Source organism: Mirounga leonina, unplaced genomic scaffold (genome assembly GCF_011800145.1).
Source record: "Mirounga leonina isolate KUSES-001 unplaced genomic scaffold, KU_Mleo_1.0 Mir_488, whole genome shotgun sequence".
Lineage (NCBI taxonomy): Eukaryota > Metazoa > Chordata > Mammalia > Carnivora > Phocidae > Mirounga > Mirounga leonina.
In genome coordinates this window covers 11582618-11602945 of record NW_023270777.1, presented here as the reverse complement: position 1 = coordinate 11602945, position 20328 = coordinate 11582618, and the positions used below count along the sequence as shown (strand labels likewise).

General features: G+C 51.4%; 1 protein-coding gene across 3 annotated transcripts in view; it reads right to left on the bottom strand.

Annotated features, from left to right (window-relative positions):
* Positions 1-19658, bottom strand: part of PEMT (phosphatidylethanolamine N-methyltransferase) — a 99946-nt gene extending 80288 nt beyond the window's left edge. For 2 of the 3 annotated variants that reach the window (XM_034989764.1, XM_034989762.1), the window contains exon 1: positions 19416-19658. The gene's annotated coding sequence lies outside the window, so the exon portion shown is untranslated. The remainder of the gene's footprint in view (positions 1-19415) is intronic. The other variant, XM_034989767.1, reaches the window with a different exon arrangement.
* Positions 19659-20328: the final 670 nt, after the last annotated feature.

Here is a 20328-nt window from a genome sequence, read left to right as displayed (position 1 = left end):
GTCTGCTTCTCCCTCTCCCCTGCTGCTCTCCCTGCTTGTGCTCTCTCTCTCTCTCTCTGTCAAATAAATAAAACCTTAGGGTGCCTGGGTGGCTCAGTTGGTTAAGCGACTGCCTTCGGCTCAAGTCATGATCCCAGAGTCCCAGGATCGAGTCCCGCATCGGGCTCCCTGCTCGGCAGGGAGTCTGCTTCTCTCTCTGAACCTCCCTCCTCTCATGCTCTCTATCTCATTCTCTCTCGAATAAATAAATTTTAAAAAAAAATCTTTAAAAAATAAATAAATAAGGGCACCTGGGTGGCTCAGTTGGTTAAGCGACTGCCTTCGGCTCAGGTCATGATCCTGGAGTCCCAGGATCGAGTCCCGCATCGGGCTCCCTGCTCGGCAGGGAGTCTGCTTTGCCCTCTGACCCTATCCCCTCTCATGTGTTCTCTCTCATTCTCTCTCTCTCAAATAAATAAATAAAATTTTTTAAAAAAAAATAAATAAATAAAAATAAATAAATAAAACCTTAAAAAAAGAAGTAAAAGGGAAATACACATCGGTAAAACTCAGTACACATGATCTGACCCACAGGAAGTTCATTACCGCTGGCCACAACAGGGCTTAGTACACAATAGGTGCTCAAAGCTGATTTGCCTACAGTCGCCAAGAGGCAGGCGTGCTCCCCTCCTCAGGGTGTCCAGGCAAGGCCTGCCGGACCCCCGGGGTCAATGCTGGGGAACCCGCCAAGGCAGAGTGGTCCAAAGGGCCCTCCCCCCTACCCCAACCCCCTGTCTACCTTCCCGAAGCCCCAGTTTTCTCCTGACCTACCTGGCTGCTCCCATTGTTTTTTAAGCCAGAAAAATGAGTTTGTGTGTGTTTGGTGTATCTGGGAACAAAGAAAGGTAAACGTCAGAGGTCACACCAGAGCTGATGCAACTAGAGGAATCCACTCCTCCAGCCGGAATCCACCCCCTGCCCCTTTCTGTGAAAACACCCAGGCGTGGGGAAGCCAGACTGCAGCTTCAGTGTGGTGGGACTGGTTCGGATCAAAAGCCTCCTGCCCAAGATAGTTTGGGGCAGAATTCTCTGCCAGGGCCTTTTGAAAACTCCCAGGTCTGAGAGCTTGCAGAAATCATCCAGGCCAACCTCTCACACCAGGATATTCCCTTTGCAGCATCCCTCGCAAGTAGACAAGTCACTTCTGTTTACATGCCTCAAGTGATGGGAGGCTCACCACTTCTGGAGGTAGCCTGTTCCAGTCTTGGACAGGGTGTTTTATTCATGAAACAGACCCAAAGCCACCCTTCCTGAACTTTTAACAAATAGAGCTCCTTTCTACCCTCGGGGTTATCTCTCTTTTCCCCTTGATTATTCTTCAGATAATGGGAAGCCATTATCGCAGACTATCTCCCAGGTGGCTCCAGGGCAAACATTTCCCAATGACCTCTCTGGCCAGGAGTTTGACACAAAGGGATCAAAACTAAAAGCCATTCCTTCATTGCCTTCCGCCTCTTCTCCCGCAGCCTCCACAGATATTGGATCTGGCTACCTGGCTCCCAGCAATCACTAAAATGGGCTTTTATTACAAAAATTAGCATCTGCTTATTGGGTACCTTTGGGTAAAACCTAAACCTTTCCCTACTCTGAATCCATTTACTGTTCATAAAATAGGTGTAATAATAGCTCTTGAGCAAGGCTGAAATAAGGATTAGAGTTAGCAATATGCAAAATGTGCCCAGCACCCAGTGGGTTCCCAATCAATGTTTGTCTCCCTCTCTTGTATATAATTGAGACTCAGCAGTTACAATCACACTCGTAACACTCATGGGTACGCTGGGGTCTAGGGCCAGTCCAGCTCAGGGGTCCACTGAGTTCCTGGGAAGAGAGGGAGTGAGAAGCCAGCATGAGGAGACAGCTTGGGCTTGGGGGGGGGGGGGGCGGTGTGCAGGGGGAGGCTGGGCAGCCTGCACTGCAGGTCACACCCATTATCAGGAGTTTTTTAAAACCAGGAGGGTAAGGAGGGGTTGCAGCCCAATGCCCAGTGCCTCCCTCCTATATTCAGGCCCCACTGCCCCCACTTGGCCCAAGGAGGGTCCAGGAATGGGAGAGAAGCAGGTTCAGCAGGAGCCGGGGAGGGAGCTGGGGCAGGGCAGTGCTGTGGATCATGAGTAAACCCTCTCTTGCTCCCCAGACTCAGGAAGGAGCCTCCCCCACCCACCCCCACCCCCGCCATTGGTGGGAAGAGGGCTCAGGAGTAGACTCACCGGAATCCAGCCATTTAAGGCCCCAGCAACTCCAGCAAGGAGTGGGGACTGGCCAACCTCCCTGACCCCTCCGCAGTGCAGCCAACGGCTGCCTTCCTGCTGGCCTCTTTGCTGTCCCCGGAACACCCTCACCTCAGGGCCTTTGCGCACGCTGTGCCTTCTGCCTGGAATGCGCTTCCCTCCAAAGTCCTCACAGCTCCCTCCCTCACCTCCTTTGGGTCCAGTATCAGCTTTCTGCCCTGTGGAACATGTCAACCTCCCCCAACCCCACTCTCCATCCCCTCACCCCTTTATTCCCCTCCACAGCCCTTAGAGTTATCTAACAAATTGATTTAACTTATTTATTCATGCAGTGTGGTGTCAGTCTCCCCGGGGTAGAATGTGAGCTTGAGGATGGGGCTTTTTTTATCCCTTTATACACAACTCTTTCTGTGGTACCTGGATCACACCTGACATAAAGCAGGCACTCGATAAGGAATGAATGAATGAATGAATGAATGAATGAATGAATGAATTGTTCTACCACTCCCAAATTTGGGGTATCCATGGGCAAACCACCTCTCTGGGCCTCAGTGACCCTGCCTAAGGAAAGGGGAGGGGGACAGGACCCTTGAACAGGAAATCAAAGCAACCCGTGAGCCGTGAAGTCTCCACCCCACCACTCCCTGGCTGGGGGTCTGGGGCAAGTGACTTACCCTCTCTGTCGCTCAGCAGAAGAGAAAATTCTACCCATAGAAACAAAGCGCTAAGCTATTTGGGCTCTTGCAAAGCTGTAGGCTCAGCTCTCGGCACCGGTTCCCTTTATAAGTCCTCAAAGTGCCCTGTGAGGTGGGAAGTGTTATTCTGGTTTCCCGGGTGAGGGAACTGACTTGTGTGGAAGGGACCGGCCCGTAGTCAGACAGCTGAGTATGTGATGCGCTTCAAGCCGGCCAGCCCAAAGTCACACATGGCCTTTTACCACTATGCAATCCTGCTTCCCTAGGATGGGGAAAATGATATAAAAGTGGCCCAGCGCAGGCTCAGCACTTATTCAAATATTCAATGTTCAAAACACATCACGTTTCTGCTCCATTCTCTGCTTCTTTTCATCACATCCATCCTTCAAGGTCCAGGTAAGCTTCATCTTTTCTAAGAAGCCTGACTACTCCTGTAAGGACGAAGGCAAAGCATTCTTCCTCACCATGGCCCCACGTGGTCCTGTATGGCCCAGGTGCAGCCCGCCATTCCAGCTCTTACCCTCTGTTCTCCAGCCACACTGACCTCGTGTCAATTGCTTCCAGCCACAGGGCCTTTGCACCTCCGGTTCCTTGTCCGACACACTCTTCCCTTCTCTTCTTGAAGAGCAAGGGCGTTTCCTTTTGGCCACCATTGCATCTCTGGCGCCTGGCACAAACCCAGAGCCTCTGCCAAGCACTCATCGAATTTACCAAAGGAATCGATGAGGGAAGGGAGGCCAAGACTGAATTTTAGCCCAGGGAAGTTATCCCTCAAAACTGGAAACAAAGTAACAATATTTCAGACAAACAAAAGGCTGAGAGAATTCATCACCAGCAGGTAAGAGGAAAATGACCCCAGTCAGAAGCCCAGGAACACAGGAAGGAATGAAAAGCGCTGGAAAAGTTAGATCCCAATGAGTATTAGATGTTTATAAGAATAAAAATATCTCGTGGGGGTTAAAATGTTTATCTTGGTAACTGAGGGAAAAGGTATGAAAAACCCTCTAGGGCCACAGATTTGAACAACATGATGAACCAAATCTCTACCGCGATCTTCTCAGAACTCTCCTCCCAGAAAGTGCAGAACATACATTCTTTCCAAGGTCACAGACGATATTTGCCAAAATCGACCATATGCTGGGGCATAAAGCAAATCTCAGGAGATTTCAAGGGATTGAGATCACATAGTTTATCCTTCTAAACACTGGGATTAAGCTAACCAGCAAGAAGATGGCTAAAACGTCTCCCAATGTTTGGAAATGAGACAATACATTTGTTTTTGAAAACCCAGAGATGAGGGGCGCCTGGCTGGGTCAGTCGGTGGAGCGTGTGACTTGATCTCCGGGTTGTAAATTCAAGCCCCATGGTGGGTGTAGAGATTGCTTAAAAATAAAATCTTAAAATAATAATAATAATAATAATAATAATAATAATAATAATAATAAAATAACTCCCAGAGATGAGATCCAGTTGGCTCCCCATGGGCCAGGTGTCTATCCACGGACCAGAAAGGGCAGCTGAGGGTGTGAGCACTACACCTGGCTAGACTAGGTCAGGTGACCAACCCTGGTCAAGCCACAGTGGCCGGGGAGTGCGCGTGTCCAGACTCCAGGAGAATATGGCATTTCCCATTTCCCACACTGGTGGGGTGGGGGCAGCACCTTGAGCCCGCTGAGTGCTGCAGGGGCTAACAGGGATGCCAGCCAAGCAGTACCAAGCAGTCCCTGCCCCAGACGCTCAGAGGTGACCAGAGTCTCAGCAGCTCTTTACCATACCGTGAAAACTGCGCAGCAGGGCTGTGCCCAGGAAGGAGGCAGGGAAGCAAGGGCTGGAAGCAATCAGAACTAAGGACTGGGGACACCTGGGTGGCTCAGTTGGTTAAGTGTCTGCCTTCAGCTCAGGTCATGATCCCAGGCTCCCGGCATGGAGTCCTGCGTCGGGCTCCCTGCTCAGCAGGGAGTCTGCTTCTCCCTCTGCCTCTCCCCACGCAGAACTAAGGATTGAAGTTCCCAGCAAAGACACTGCCTCTTGTGGAACATGGGTCACCTTAATGTGTGGAGTCTCGTGTAGGATCATCTCCTTAGGATAGAGCCCAGAGGCAAAGGATCCAGACAGCCAGCCACACTGCTCCCTGAAGGTTTCTGCCTCTGCACTATGGAGAATGACATGGATGGACCTAGAAGGCATCGTGCTAAGTGAACTGAGTGAGACAAAGAAAGGCAAGTACCATATGATTTCACTCACAGGTGGAATCTAAAAAACAAAACAGAGGAACAAACCAACAAAAACCGGAAACAGAAACAGATTCATAAAGACAGAGAGCAAATTGATAGTTGCCAGAGGGGGGGAGGAGAAGGGGGGGTGATGAGCCAAAAGGGGTGAAGCGGAGAAGGAGGACCAGGCTTCCAGGCCTGGAGTGAATAAGTCACGGGGATGAAAGGCACAGCACGGGGCATGTACTCAAGGTTATTATCATAGCGCTATGGGGTGACCGACCGTAGCTACACTTGGGGTGAGCATAGCACAATGTACACACTTGTCCAATCGCCGTGTTGTATCTCCGAAATTAATGTGACACTGTGTGTCAGCTACACGTCAATAAAAAATAAATCAACAGGGTTCTTGCCTCCGCAGAAGGGTGAAGTCTCCATTTCCCTGACTCGTCAACCTGGAGTATGATTATTCCAAACAGGGTTAACATTAATTTAATAGTTGAATAATTATACTTTATTTAATTTGGCATCCCCCCCACCCTGTTATTTGTGATGTTGGACATTTTCCTGTGTGCTTTCCTTTTTGGTAGGAATAGTGTTTTATTTGCCCTATTTACCAAGGCACTTCCTGTGCCTTCTTTCAAGAAGACTCATGAGCCTGACTCAGCCGTCTCTTGAACTTACTTAATGAAATGAATCAGGCTGTTGTCAGTTTTACGTGATTAAAAACTCTTTTTACCTGCAGAATTTTCCAACCCACCAAAAACTTGCACGCATTGTACAATAAACCCATATATCCTCCACTTAGGTTTACCGATGACCATTTCCCAGTGTTTGCTTTATCTGTTTATAGGTAATTTTTTTTTTTAAGATTTTATTTCTTTATTTGAGAGAGAGCGAGAGAGCGAGAGAGCAGGGGCGGGGGGCGGAGCAAAGAGCCCGATGCGGGGCTCGATCCCAGGACCCCGGGATCGTGACCTGAGCCGAAGGCAGATGCTTAACCAACTGAGCCACCCAGGCGCCCCTGTAATTTTTTTTTTTATCGACTATGTGAAAGTAAGTTGCAGACTCTTTGCCCCTAAATACTTCAGGGGATATTTCCTAAGAACTAAGATGTTTTCCTCCAAAACCTCAAACAATGACCTAAATCAGGAAGTTTTTCCTTACTCTCTTTCACAGCATTGACATTTGCGGAGAGCACAGGGGATTTTGCAGCCTGCCCTCAAGTAGGTTTTGTCACCCACGATCACCTCCCACCCCCTGCAGGCTGTGCCTCAATGGGCCGGAACATCATCAAAATGCTGCATCCTCCTCCGGAGTATGATGTGAGGTCCTGCTGTGGGTCCTGGTGCGGGAGCTTTGATCCCTGCGAGCGTCAGATCTCTCCTCCTCAGAGGTATGCGGGGTTCAGCTGTGTTCTTTCTTCTGAATTACTGGTCTGTCATTGCCTTCTGGCAGGTTGCTCTTGCTTTCATAAACCTGGGGCTTTATAGCCCAGCTCGGGAGGGCAGCTCAGGCACAGCCGGCTTCCGCGGTGCCCAAGGGGACAGCAGGGTGAGCTGTCCTCCCAGCCCCTGGCCAGTGGGCCCTGCTGCCCAGTCCTCGAGTCCTTGTGTCCTGGCATCCCAGCTGTTTATAGAGGACCCCACGGCCACCTCCTGGTCTAGCTTCCATCCCTCCTCGGGCCTCGGCCTCTCCATCTGCAACGGGAATTGCCAGGGCTAGAATCTGTTACCTTTCCTGGTAAGGACGCTCAGCATTTGAGTGGGACCATGTTTTGTGGTGTGGGTGTCCCTGACCCTCACCTTGAAATACATCCCCAACCCGAAACACCCCCAAAACATGTCCAAATGTGCTGGTGTGGTTTGCTTCGACTTCTTGTGCTCTGGTGACCTACCCTGAGAAGGACACATCCTGGGTAACTGCTGCCCCTTTAGCCTGGGCCCCAGAACCAACACACATGGGGGAGACCTGAACTCAGTTCGGCCCCGCTGACGGCAGACTGAAGCAGAGCCACCAGCCAAGTTCAGACTAGACCGGCCAACCTACCCTCACCCCACAGACCTGTACGTGAGCATAAACACCTGCTATAAGCCCCCGAGTCTGGGGTGGTTTGTTATGCAGCATTATCATAGCGAGAGCTGACTGATACAATCCGGGTTCGAGGACCAGGGTGGGCAGGTCCTAGAGGCATCTGCAGGCCTTTGCTTCCTCATCAGTATAATTGTACCGTACTGGTACTGATCTTATAGGCTTGTTGTGAGGATCAGAGGTGATAATGCTCTCTGCACAGTGCCTAGGGCATAGAAACTATTTAGTCAGTGTTCGTTATTATTATACTCTCACCACTGCGGCTACTGTTACCCTTAGCAGTGACCATCGGGATCCAGTAGGGAGCCCTAACCTCCACCCTCAAGGGCTCGGACAGTCTGAGGTTAATGAATTGGAAGGAGAGTTGGCCCTAGGTGAAGGGGAGTAGCCCCCAGGAGCACTCTGCCCTGGTCCCCGAGTTGCCCCCTCCCTGACCCGTACTCCCCCAGTGAGCATCTGGAGCAGGCTGCTCGGGGACCAGATGGCTAAGTGCCTGCTGGTGAGGCCCGGCCAGGTCAAAGTGACCCACGGGCCATGGAAAACTCAGAGCCAGCCTGTTTCCCCCTCCTTCAGCCCAGGACTTCAATAACCAGCACTTTGAAATTACAGGCTAGCTACAGAGCCCAGTCCCTCATGGGAGTGTGAGTGTTAGTGTCTGGGTCTGTGTTTCTGAGTGTGTGTGTCTAGTTTACAGTGTGTGCGTGTGAATGGGTGTGACTGTTTCAGTGTGTAGTGGGGAGTGTGTCTCTGTGTGTTTGCCTGTGTTTGGGCGCCCGTGGGTGTGTGTATGTGTGATCTGTGTAGGGGGATGTATATGTCCATGTTGCAGTATGTGTGAGCGTGCGTCTGCGTTTCCAGGGCCGTGGGTGTGTTGTCTCCAGACTCAGAGCATTGCTGACAGAGGTTGCCTGGGACCCCACAGCGACACCACTCTCCTGTGCGCACTGGGACCAGACACACCTGAGGTCCCATCCCGGCTCTGCCACTTACCCACGAATGCAACCTGGGCAAATGTCCTGACCTCCTTGAGTCCCCAGTTCCTCATGGGCTTGTCATGAGGGTCAAAGGCAACAAGCCCTTTGACCGGCTCTCTGTGGGCGGTGTCTGCTGACCTACGGGAAGCTCAGTCATTCAGAAAGAGGAAGAGATGAACTGTGGACGGGCCAGGGAGGTGCAGGCCAGCAGCGACAGTGGTGAAATCACAGGAAGGGGTCCCAACGCCGAGGAGCTTGCAGTTGGCGCCAGGGGACCCAGGGTCATGGATTTCATCTCCTCATGGCCGCTCCATGTTTTTCGTGTTTTGTTTTGCTAATTAATACACTTTAGAGTACTTTAGCTTTCTAGGTAAAGTGAGCAGAGAGTACACAGAGTTCCCAGATACTTAAGAAAATTGGGGGGGGGGGGGCGCCTGGCTGGCTCAATCGGTAGAGCATGCAACTCTTGATCTCAGGGTCATGAGCTTGAGCCCCGTTGGACATGGAGCCTACTTAAAAAAAAAAATTGTATTGAGATAAATTGCATTATTCTAACCATCTTATCTTCTTTTATTTTTTAACATTCAGTAATCAATGTATGAGAAAGGTCGCTTGAAGCATCTGTGATGATGATGTCAACCTTGACCGCTGGCTCACTATGGAGGGGGGTCATCTGCTGAGCAACCGCAGAAGGACGGTGCCAATCCATGAGTCCCTTGTGGGTCCTCTTCCGGCAAAGATCTCAAGTCTTAGAACCTTCAGCACTGGGAGTTTTTCTTGCAGTGATTCTCACAGTCTCAGTAGGCATCCGAACTGGTCTCTTCACGTTGCGATTCTTTGCCTTGGAGCCTCTGATCAAGTCAGCACGTACCTTCTCCAGAGATTTTCCTTTGCGGCTGCTTAGAGTCATTCTAATTCAGTGACCCACCACCTCGGGTCCCACGACTATCCTTCAGGTATCTTAAGAAGCGATGGCAGTGGTGTGGCTTCCTGACCGACTGGTTCCTCGTTCCTCAACAGGGCAGCAGGAGAAGGCAACCCTACCTCCCCTACAGCTGCCACCGAGTCTTCCCCACAGAGCTATTTTAACCATTTTAAAGTGTACCGCTCAGTGGTTTTTAGTCACATTCACAATGTCGTGTGACCATCATCATGATCTAATTCCAGGACATCTCCATCACCCCACAGAGAACCCCTGTACCCATTAGGTGTCGCTCTGCACCGTGCCACCCCAGCCCCTGGCCACTGCTAACCTACTTTCTGTCTCTATGGATTTGCATCTTCTGGAAGAATCATGCAGTTAGTGTGACCTTTTGTGTCTGGCTTCTTTCACTTAGCATAATGTTTTCAGGGTCCATCCACATTGTAGCACGTATCAGTACCTCGTGCCTTTCTATGACTGAGTAATATTTCATCGTCTGGTCGTAGCCCATTTGGTCCATCCATTCGTCTGTTGATGGATACTTGGATTGTTTGCATATTTTGGCTGTTGTGAATAATGCTGCTGTGGACATTTTGTGTACAGGTTGGGCTTTTCTTTCTTTTTTTTTTTTTTGTCATTTTTTTAATTCTTATGTTAATCCCCATACATTACATCATTAGTTTTAGATGTAGTGTTCCATGATTCATTGTTTGTGCATAACACCCAGTGCTCCATGCAGAATGTGCCCTCCTCGGGGCGCCTGGGTGGCTCAGTCGTTAAGCGTCTGCCTTCAGCTCGGGTCATGATCTCAGGGTCCTGGGATCGAGCCCCACATCGGGCTCCCTGCTCCGCAGGAGGCCTGCTTCTCCCTCTCCCACTCCCCCTGCTTGTGTTCCCTCTCTCGCTGTGTCTCTCTCTGTCAAATAAATAAATAAAATCTTTAAAAAAAAAAAAAAAAAAAGGAATGTGCCCTCCTCAATACCCATCACCAGGCTAACCCAACCTCCCACCCCCCTCCCCTCTAGAACCCTCAGTTTGTTTTTCAGAGTCCATCGTCTCTCATGTTTCGTCTACCCCTCCGATTTCCCCCCCTTCATTCTTCCCCTCCTGCTACCTTCTTCCTTTTTTTTTTTTCTTAACATATATTGCATTATTTGTTTCAGAGGTACAGATCTGAGATTCAACAGTTTTGCACAATTCACAGTGCTTACCAGAGCACATACCCTCCCCAGTGTCTATCACCCAGTCACCCCATCCCTCCCACCCCACCCCCCACTCCAGCAACCCTCAGTTTGTTTCCTGCGATTAAGAATTCCTCATATCAGTGAGGTCATATGATACATGTCTTTCTCTGTTGGACTTATTTCGCTCAACATAATACCCTCCAGTTCCATCCATGTCATTGCAAATGGCAAGATCTCATTCCTTTTGATGGCTGCATAATGGTTGGGCTTTTCTTTTTAAACTTATATATATATATATATATATTTTTTTTTTTAAAGATTTTATTTATTTATTTGGCAGAGAGAGACACAGCGAGAGAGGGAACACAAGCAGGGGGAGTGGGAGAGGGAGAAGCAGACTCTCCGCTGAGCAGGGAGCCCGATGCGGGGCTCGATCCCAGGACCCTGGGATCATGACCTGAGCCGAAGGCAGACACTTAACGACTGAGCTACCCAGGTGCCCCTAAACTTATATTTTTTAAGTAGGCTCCCCACCCAATGTGGGGCTTGAACTCACTACCTTGCGATCAAAGGTCACAAGGTCTACCCACTGAGCCAGCCAATCGCCCGCCAGGTCGCTGTTGTTTTTGTTTTTTAACGGATTCACTTTTCATTTCTCTTGGATGTTCTCTAGCAGTGAAATTGTTGAGTCATAAGATAACTCTATACTTAGCCTTTTGAGAAACTTCCAGACTGTTTTCCACAATGGCTGCGCCATTTTACACTCCCACCAGGAGCTCATGGGCGCTCCAACTTCTCCACAGCCTCAACAACACTTGTTCTTTCCTGTCTTTTTCATACTAGCCGTCCTCATAGGTGTGAAGCGGTGTCTCATGGTGGTTTTGATTTGCATTTCCCTGATGGCTAGTGATATTGAGCATCTTTCCCTGTGCGATTGGCCATCTGTCTCCTTTGGAGAAATGTCTGTTCAGATCCTTTGCCCATTTTTATTTGGGTTATTTGCCTTTCTATTGTTGAGTTCTAAGATAAAGGGTCATGACACACTCATTTAAAATGGAATGATGGCCATCTCTGCTTCTCAAGGGTGTCAGCCCTGCCCCCCGAGGAAACCCCTGTCCCTGTCCAAAGGTCCTGCCCCAGCCCTCCAGCGTTTTCACGCACCCCCAATCCCCATCTCTGGGGAAAATGGAGCACTCCTTCCCCTGCGAGCTTGCTTCCAGGCAAGCCCAAGACCTTTCACCCAATCAAGAGCTTTTTAGAGTGTTTTTCCAGACAAAAGCTGCTCTTTCTCTAAGCACCAGTGCGGTCCCCGCCTCGTGTGTATGCATAAATAGCTACAGCCGGCTTCTGCAAAATAGAATTATGTGATTTTTTTCTTCCAGGCACTACACATGAATGACTCCTAATTTTCTATTTCTCAGTTAAACTTCCCTTTCAGGCTCCAGATTCCTTCCACCTGTTGAACTCCTCCCCACCTCACGGCGGGAGGGGAGGGGTGGTCTTCCAGACCCCTCGCCCCCAGCCCCCTCCACTCCTAGTCCATGACCCGAGGCCGCCCTCCCTGCACCACCCAGACGCCTCCCTCCGCTCTCCCTCCCTGCCGCAAGGAATCAGTCATCAACAACCATAATTGTTCCTCTGAAAGAGCTCTGCTCCGGCCTCATCGGCTCCCAGCAGGACAGTCACCACAGCTGGCCTCCCTGCCTCCACCCTTTGTAGGGCAGCCTCCACCCCAACAGCTGGTGACTCCCCTGCTCAAAACCCTGCAATGGCTCCTTCCTGCACAGACCAGAATCCCATCCTCTCGGGCTGGTATGGGACACCCTTCCCGAGTCAACTCCTTCATTCGTGCAATTGCCCGAGCAGCTACTGCGTGGAAGGCACTGGGACACAGTAGAACAAAAGACGGGGCTTTGTGGCTTCTCCAGGCCTGAGGCTCTGTGAAGATAAGATGGCAGGAGGGTTCGTGGCTCCTTTGCCTATTGCCCCATACCTGCCTGCAGCTCTGTCCCGGTGCTTCCTCCCAGGAAGCCTTCAGCAGAAACGCCACAGCCCGTCCAGATGGCCTCTCCCAGCGGGAGACCAGCTGGGTCACTCTTGCAAAGCTCGACTCTGTCCCCAGGAGATGGAAGGAGAGGCCACACGGGTCACTCTCCCAGAAAAGGCAGTTGGGTCTGTGCTTTCCGCAGAATAAACACAGCATTCCCAGGTCCTCCCACCGGGGAAGCTGTCTCATCTCCCCAAAGCCCTGGTCTTTCCATGCAAGCCGCAAAGAACCACTGAGGCTCACGTATTGAATCTAGAATTCCAAGGAAATAGAAATAAAAATAGCCAGAGGAGGGAATGGAACCATGAAGGGCCAGGCAGACAATGTTTAGCCAAATGTGGGAATCCAGGAGAGGAGTCCAGGGGACTGGGAACAAGGTGGCATCAGCCAACATGTGCCCAGCACCTACTATGCACTGGGTACTAAATGGAGCACATCACAGACATCGGTCTCTTATTGGGTCTTCGGGTGAACCCAAGGAAGTACTGTTATCACCCCCATTTTATTCTACACGTAGGGAAACTAAGGCTCACAGAGTTGCCCGCAGTACTGTCCAGAATGTGAGTTCCGGCCAGATCAGCTCTCTTTCCCAGCTGCGTCATTCCCTAGCTGTACTTAAACGCCTCGTGCCTCAGTTCCTGCATCTATACAATGGGAATAATAGTAGTACCTATCTCACAGGCTCACTGGGAAAGCTCGATATATTAGTGCGTGCAGAACATTCAGAAGGGCAGGCACAAAGGAAACCCTGGATGCATGTGTGTAAGTGTTGTGATGCCCATTTGACAGGTGAGGGGATGGAAATTCATGAACAATTATGCGTTTGCCCATGGTCACGCAACCACTAAAAAGTGGAGCCAAGGGTCAAAGCCAGGTTTCTCCAACACCAGCACACACACTCTAAACCACCCACCAGTCAGCCTGATGCCAAAGAGCGTGAGCTACTGGCATGATTAACAAGACAGCAGGTCCTACACACATCAGGTCCCCTTAGGAGACCACAGTCACAGCCAAGGGTGAGCAATAAGACGGTAACACTTCATTCTGCAGCACACGGCCCAGGGTGTGCCTGTCTGTGCCTGGGTCCCCCAGCAGAGCAGTCCAGAAGAGAGTGGTTGACTGACTTTCAAAGCCTCGAGTTACTCCCATCAGAGGGCCTGGAATACACGCGTCTCTGGAGAGACTGGAAGGCATGGAAAATGGCTCCTCTGGGGGGCAATGAGTTGGGGGGGTGGTCTGTAACATAATCTTCCTCTTCCTCACTCATGGAGCTCTGGTCTTTGCACCGCAATGTGGCCCAACTAAAAGACTGTATTTCCCAGCTTCCTTTGTGGTTGGGTGGCCAATGATCTGGAAGCCTTGGAGTGGGACTAAGAAAGACCCTCTTTAAAGAGCCAATTAAACTAGGAGCCAGGTCTTTTTGCTCCTTTTCCTTTCTTCTTCTTCTTGCCTATAAACAGATGAGATGGCTGGAGCTCCAGCAGCCATACTGGATTGTGAGATGACTTTGGAGATGGAAGCCATAAACTGAGGATGGTGGACCCTGGGTCTCTGATGATTTCGTGGCACTGCCAAGCCAGCCCTCAACCCTACCTCCAGTCATCTATAATGTGAAAATTAATCCCTAATCTGTTTATGGGACTACAGTCAGTTATCTCTTACTAACTGCCAATTTCATTTTCTACCTTAACGAGCATCACCTTCAGAATCACCCAGAACTGGGTTTGAATTACGCCTCTACCTCCTACGTGACTAGAGTAAATCACTGATCGCTCTAAGCCTCAGTTTGCTTATCTGTTAAATGTCAGTAACATTTCCATCCTCACAGGGTGGTTGTGATAAGATAACCAATGTAAAGTGCTTAGCATAACACGCAGTCGCCGATGTTATGAGCCCTCACTTGCTGGTTCCCACCCACCTCTGTGGGTGTTACCGACTCCCACAGGGGCTTCCTCTTCCCTTGGACCTTCCCAAACCATTCCCATATGGTAAGTGGCAGCTCTAGGCTGACCGCCTTGGGGAGACAAAAGCATTTAAACACACCTCTGTTGTGGGCCCCCATGCCCATGGACCACGTGTCCGAAGAGGGCTGTCCTGGAAGATGTCACTGGCTCTGAGAGGTGCCCCCTGATGACACCCAGCCCAGACGAGCTCTCCCATCTTCTCTGATCTCACGGCACCCAGATCACCCTTGTGTTTGTGTTGCCTCCCACCAACGCAGGGAGCACAAACTCAAACTCAGCGTCATGGTCCTGCAACAAGCCAGGGGCAGGCCGAGGCAGGCGCGGGGCAGCCAGGAATTAGGCAGGCAACATCAGACGGGAAAACCAGACACTGCCCATCTTCTGATGGGAGAGCACAGCATCACCTCTGAACCATTCTCACCCAAAACAATCCAACCTGAATCTGCCCAAGCGCTAGACCCAAGCATCGGATTTCAGGAAAGACTAGAGACAGAAGAACAGACAGACACTATCACTGATCAATTCTCCACACTAATCAATTTCTCCAACAAATAAATTGCAATGGATCAAAAAGAGATGGATGAGGAGCCCATAGATGAGAAGAGACACACCCGGGGGCGCCTGGGTGGCTCAGCCGTTAAGCGTCTGCCTTCGGCTCAGGTCACGATCCCAGGGTCCTGGGATCGAGCCCCGCATGGGGCTCCCTGCTCAGCGGGGAAGCCTGCTTCTCCCTCTCCCACTCCCCCTGCTTGTGTTCCTGCTCTCGCTGTGTCTCTCTCTGTCAAATACTAAAATAAAATCTTAAAAATAATAATAATAATTACAAATGAAATAATATGATGTCTGAGGTTTGCTTTGGGTAGGTTCCGGGAGGAAACAAGATTGACCAGGGGTTGATAACTATACAGCTGCCAGGTTCCGGGGGGTTGGGGAGGGGGGTTCTTCACACTGTTCTCCCTGCTTTGTATCTGCTTGAAATTATCCATGAGAGAAAAGGTGATGCCTCGAGCAAGGGCGGTTCTGCCCCCTAGGGGATGTTTGGCAACATCTGGAGACATTTTTAGTGGTCACAAGGGGGGTGGGGGTTGCTGCTGGCTGCGGTCAGGGATGCTGCTGAACACCCTACAAGGCTCAGAACAGCCCCCACAATAAAGGATTACCCACCCCAAGTGTCTATGGTGCAGAGGTTGAGAAGCCTCCGGTCAGCGCTAAGCTGAGGAGTGGGAGCACCCAGCTTCTGCATTTGGGCAGCCCCTCCCAAAGGAGGTCTGGAAGCGGGAAGCCAGAGCAGGTACCTGGGCAAGGGGCAAGGCAGTCGAGGCCCAGCCAGGACTGCGCCCTGGACGAGCCGGTGGATGGCGGGCTGGCTGTTCTCTGACCGTTTCTGAGCATCACCCCAACAATTCAGACAAGGCAGTGACGGACTGGGAAATCCTCCACCCCCTTCACGGATGGATTGAGCTGGCGCTGCCCCAGGCTCCAGGCTGTGGGGGCACCGAGTCCCTGCTTTCGTGGGACTGGCACGCCCCAAAGACATGAATGGCCAAAACATCGGGGCACCAGATGGTGAGGAGGGCTCTGGAAAAAAATGAGGCACAAGGGGAATGTGGGGGTGCAGTGCTAAGTAAGGAGGTCCCATCACTGAGAAGGTGACTTTGGGCCCAGTCTTGAGGGCATCTAGAGGCGGACATAGCAGCTGACACGGTACAGACATTCCTGACCTTCAACTTGGGAACCATCCTGGGTACGCAGGCAGGGACATTTCAGAACAAGTCCCGGGGCTCATTCCATTCCCCACCACCTAGCCCTCGGCCTGTGCCGAGTGGGGGTGCGGTTCCAGTGCTCTGGACAGCCCCACCCCAAAGCCGGAGGAAGCCACAAGTTCAAGGGCGCAGGTGTAGGCAGGGAGGGGCGAGGAAGCCCAGAGGATTTTCAGAAGCAGAACGCAGCGAGGCCGAAACCAGCACTGCTCACCCCAAAGGGCTGAATCATTTGAAGAAGAAAGGATTCGGAAGGGCAGAGAGGAAGCCGCGGGGCTCTGGCAGGCGCCCAGGAGGACAAGGGCTGACCCGCCGGCCGGAGGCCCCTGGGAGGGAGCCACGCACGCAGCTAGCATGTTCCCATCAGCTGGCCCACAAAGGCCACGACTCGGTCCCCGGCACTCAGGAGTCAGCACCAGAGATGCAAAGAAAGCCCCTGCCCCTCGTGGATGAGTCTCTTAGCAGGAGAGAGAGAATTGGCAAGTCAAGCTATAAATAACACGATCCTTTCAAAGTGACGTTGAAAGCTCAGAATAAAACAGGGCCCAGGACTGGGAAGTGGGGCGAAGGGAAGTGTAGACTGTGGACCAGGAAGTCCAAGTGTGAGGAGGAGACAGGGGTGCAGGCTCAGAGGTGGGGAAGATGCAGCCCCAGGAGGTCTGAGAGGAGGGGAGGGAACTGCCAAGCGCCCAGGTCAGAGGGGGAGTCAGGGAATATGCAAAGGAGGAGCCCGCTGGGGGGCAGGGGATGCTGGATTCAGGAATTCGGGGTTATTGTGAGGGCATCTGGGAGCCGGTGAGGGTTTTAATCAGTGGGCTGATTTAATTTTGGTTTTACTGTGGTAGAATCCACATACCATAAAATTTACTGTGGCTACGTTTTCGATATACAGGTGCAGTGGCATTTGGTACTTGCGGTGTCATACAATCGCTACCTCTGTCTGGTTCCACGACGCTGTCACCACCCCCAAAAGGAAACCCTGAAGCCACTGGGCGGTCCCTCCGCATCCTCCCTCGCCCCAGCCCCTGGCAACCAGCAACCTGCTCTGTCTCTGCAGACTTGCCTCTGCTGGACATTTCACATATGCAGAATCACACAGTAGGTGGCCTTTGGTGCCTGGTGTCTCTTGATTTAATTTCTTAGAGGCCCCTCTGGTTGCCACAGGAGAAGGAGGGTCTGTAGTGGGGCGTGGTTGAGGCAGGGAGGCCAGAAGGAGGCTGGAGGCCCCATCAGGTGAGGGATGCTGGTGGCCCGGAGAGGTAGGAGGTAGGCTGGTGAGAAAGGAGGGGACCCAGGTGCATCTTGGAGGCAGAGCCAACGGGACTTCCTGCACCTGGACCATGGCAGGGAGGGACACTGAGGACTCAGGGTTCGGGGCCTGAGCAGCTGGGACCATGGTGGTGGCAGAGTGGGATAGCGGAGACTGGGACGGGAAGACACGGGAGCCGAGTAAATCAAAAGTCACTTCAAGAATTTTAGAGTCACGTACAGGGGAAGGGTTGCTGCGGAAACTTTTAACACAAGCCAAGTCTGGAATGTGAACATCAGAGTGCAGTGGGAGGAGGAGGAGCTAAGTGAGATATTGTGCTGAGGACATGCACAATGCTCATCAATGACAGTGAGCCATCCACCTCCAGGTCCCTTGTGTGGAACTGGTCAGTTTCTCCTGCTCAATAGGATGTATATCAACAAGAAGGTAAGCACCCACTTACCTGTCTCAAAGCTTCAGGGCACCCACTCACCTGTCTACTTAGAGGAAATGTTTTTGGAGGCTTAGGGTCACCATGCACTGTTGCACAGGTTGAGCACTGTGCAACACCAAAAGGGTACTTTTACACAGACTGGCATTCTCCCTAGAGTTAGTGCACAACCTGCACAGTGCTGCCTGGCAGTCATGATCACTGTGGAATTGCTGGGTTTGTAAATAACGGGGCTCCCTTGAGAAGAGATGAGAATGTTTGTGAGAAACATGACAGTTTTCTCTGCTTCTGAAGGTCAAATGAACTCTGGCATTTAAACATAGCTGCTGGAGTTGCCCTAGATCCTGTGTTTTCTTTCTAAGAGGAAAAGCTTGGCCAGGGAAATGTCAACTCTGAGGTAGACCCAGCTGGCTTACACAGGCCTGCCACTGATGAGCTGTGCTATGTCACCTTGATCTCTGGGGCAGTGGGAAGCTCCCCAAGTCGCGCACGTAGGACCTGCCTCCTCTCAGGTCAGGGAGAACCCCTGCTTTGTTCAGTCTTGGGACGAACAGACAGAACCTCCCAGGGCTGGGCTGCCATGCTGGGCCATGCGGGCTGCGCGCTGCATATTGGGGATCTGTAGGGGAAGCCGTGCAGGAGGGACCTGCCTTCTGGCAGCTTTATGGTGCAGGTCAGGAGAGCCCCCAGGCGGGGGCTCAAATCCCAGCTCTGCCCCTGGCTGGCTGTGCAACCTTAGGCAAGTCACTTCACTTCCCTGAGCCTCAGTTTTTTTCTTCTGCAAAGTGGGGACCTGTTGGGGCTCCTGAAAGGGACAGAGGGGTGTGTGGAGGGTCCCCGGCCAATCCTAGGGTCTGGGCTCTGATAACCCTGTCATGATCCCTATACCCATTCTTGGGGAGACAAGGGGAGACACTAACATACACCCCCTTGCACACTCACACATTCACACACAGAATCCTAGCCAGGTTTCAGAATCCTCTAAATACCCATCCTAAGCCAGGAGGTCTTACTGACTCTTTTGTTCTTCCTTTTTTAAGAAAGAGCTCTAACATACAGAACAGTGGAGAGAATAATAAGCAGCCCTTTGCTTTCCTGCAGCGAAGTCCTGCCCGGCAGGCATCCGTGGACGGTGGGAATGAGCTTGGCCAGAGGCAGCGCCCTCCCGCCCCACCTCGCTCCTCACCCTGCCGACCCCCGGGGCCTCCCTGGTTGTGTCTGTTCCCTCCTCTCTCACACTCGAATGACACCCCACGGCTGTCCCACGACGGTTCACAAGAAGCCGGCGACAGCGTGGCTGTTGCTGTTCTCTGGAAAGCCTCACGTTCCCTGCCTTCCTGCCTCTGCCTCAGTCTTTGCCAACGGGGTGGTGCCCTTGGGCTCCCCACTGCCTCGTTCTCCCCCGACCCCGGCCCAGGCCCCTCCCGGGAAACTCTGAGCCCTCCTGTGCCCGGGGCCTCTTCCCATCCCCACTGTGGCCAAAGAAATCGGAGAGCAGAATGTCCTTCCTCCCTCCCTCCTTTCCTTCTCCCATTCCTTCCTTCCTTCCTTCTAGAAATTTCTAAAATACAGAAAAATGGAAGAAAAAAAAAGCAAACCTGAAGTGACAACTTCTACATTTGTTCATTGTTGCTTCTCTCTCTCGCTCGCTCGCTCTGTTCGGGGCAAGGAGCAGCGGCGGAGTGCCTGGAGGGAGACAAGTCAGGGCCTGGCGTGGAAGGTGACTTCCGTTTCCCCCACCCCCACAAAGAACGGCTGTCATCCACTTCTGCTCGCTCCAGTCTGGCGGGAGAAAGGAGGGCCCCACTGTTGTCTTAGCTGGCCCTTCTCTGGTTATTAATGAGCTCCAGCACCTTCTCATAGCCTCCTGGGTCAGTTTGAGTTCTCTTCTATGAACCTTGCCCATTTTTCTGTTGGGTTTCCAGCTTTTTTTCTTGTTGGCTTGCAGGCGTTCTTTGCAAGTGCTGGATACAGATTCGTTTTTGGAAGGGTTTGCTGTGAAATCTACGTACAATGAAATTAACCACTTGAAAGTGTAAAAGTCAGTGGCAGTTAGTACCTTCGCAGAGCTGTGGGACTACGACCTGTATCTACTTCCAAAATATTTTCATCACCACAAAAGAAAACCCCATTCACTTCAGTCCTCATTCCCTTCTTCCCCCGACCCCTGGCAACCACCCACCAGCTTTCTGTCCCTCTGGATTCTCCTCTTCTGGATATTTTCCGTAAATAGAACCACAGAAAGTGTGGTCTTTCATGCCTGGCTTCTTTCACTTAGCACAACATTTTTGAGGTTTATTCGTGTTGTAGCATGAGTCAGTGCTCATTCCTTTATATGGTTGAATAATATTCATCGTCTATACACACCACATTTCCTGCCTCCATTATTCCACTGATGGGCATATGGGTTGTCTTCACCTTTTGGTTACTGTGAATAGTGCTCCATGAATATTCACAGACAAGGATTTGTTTGAGTACTTGTTGTCAGTTCATTGGAGGGTACATCTCGGT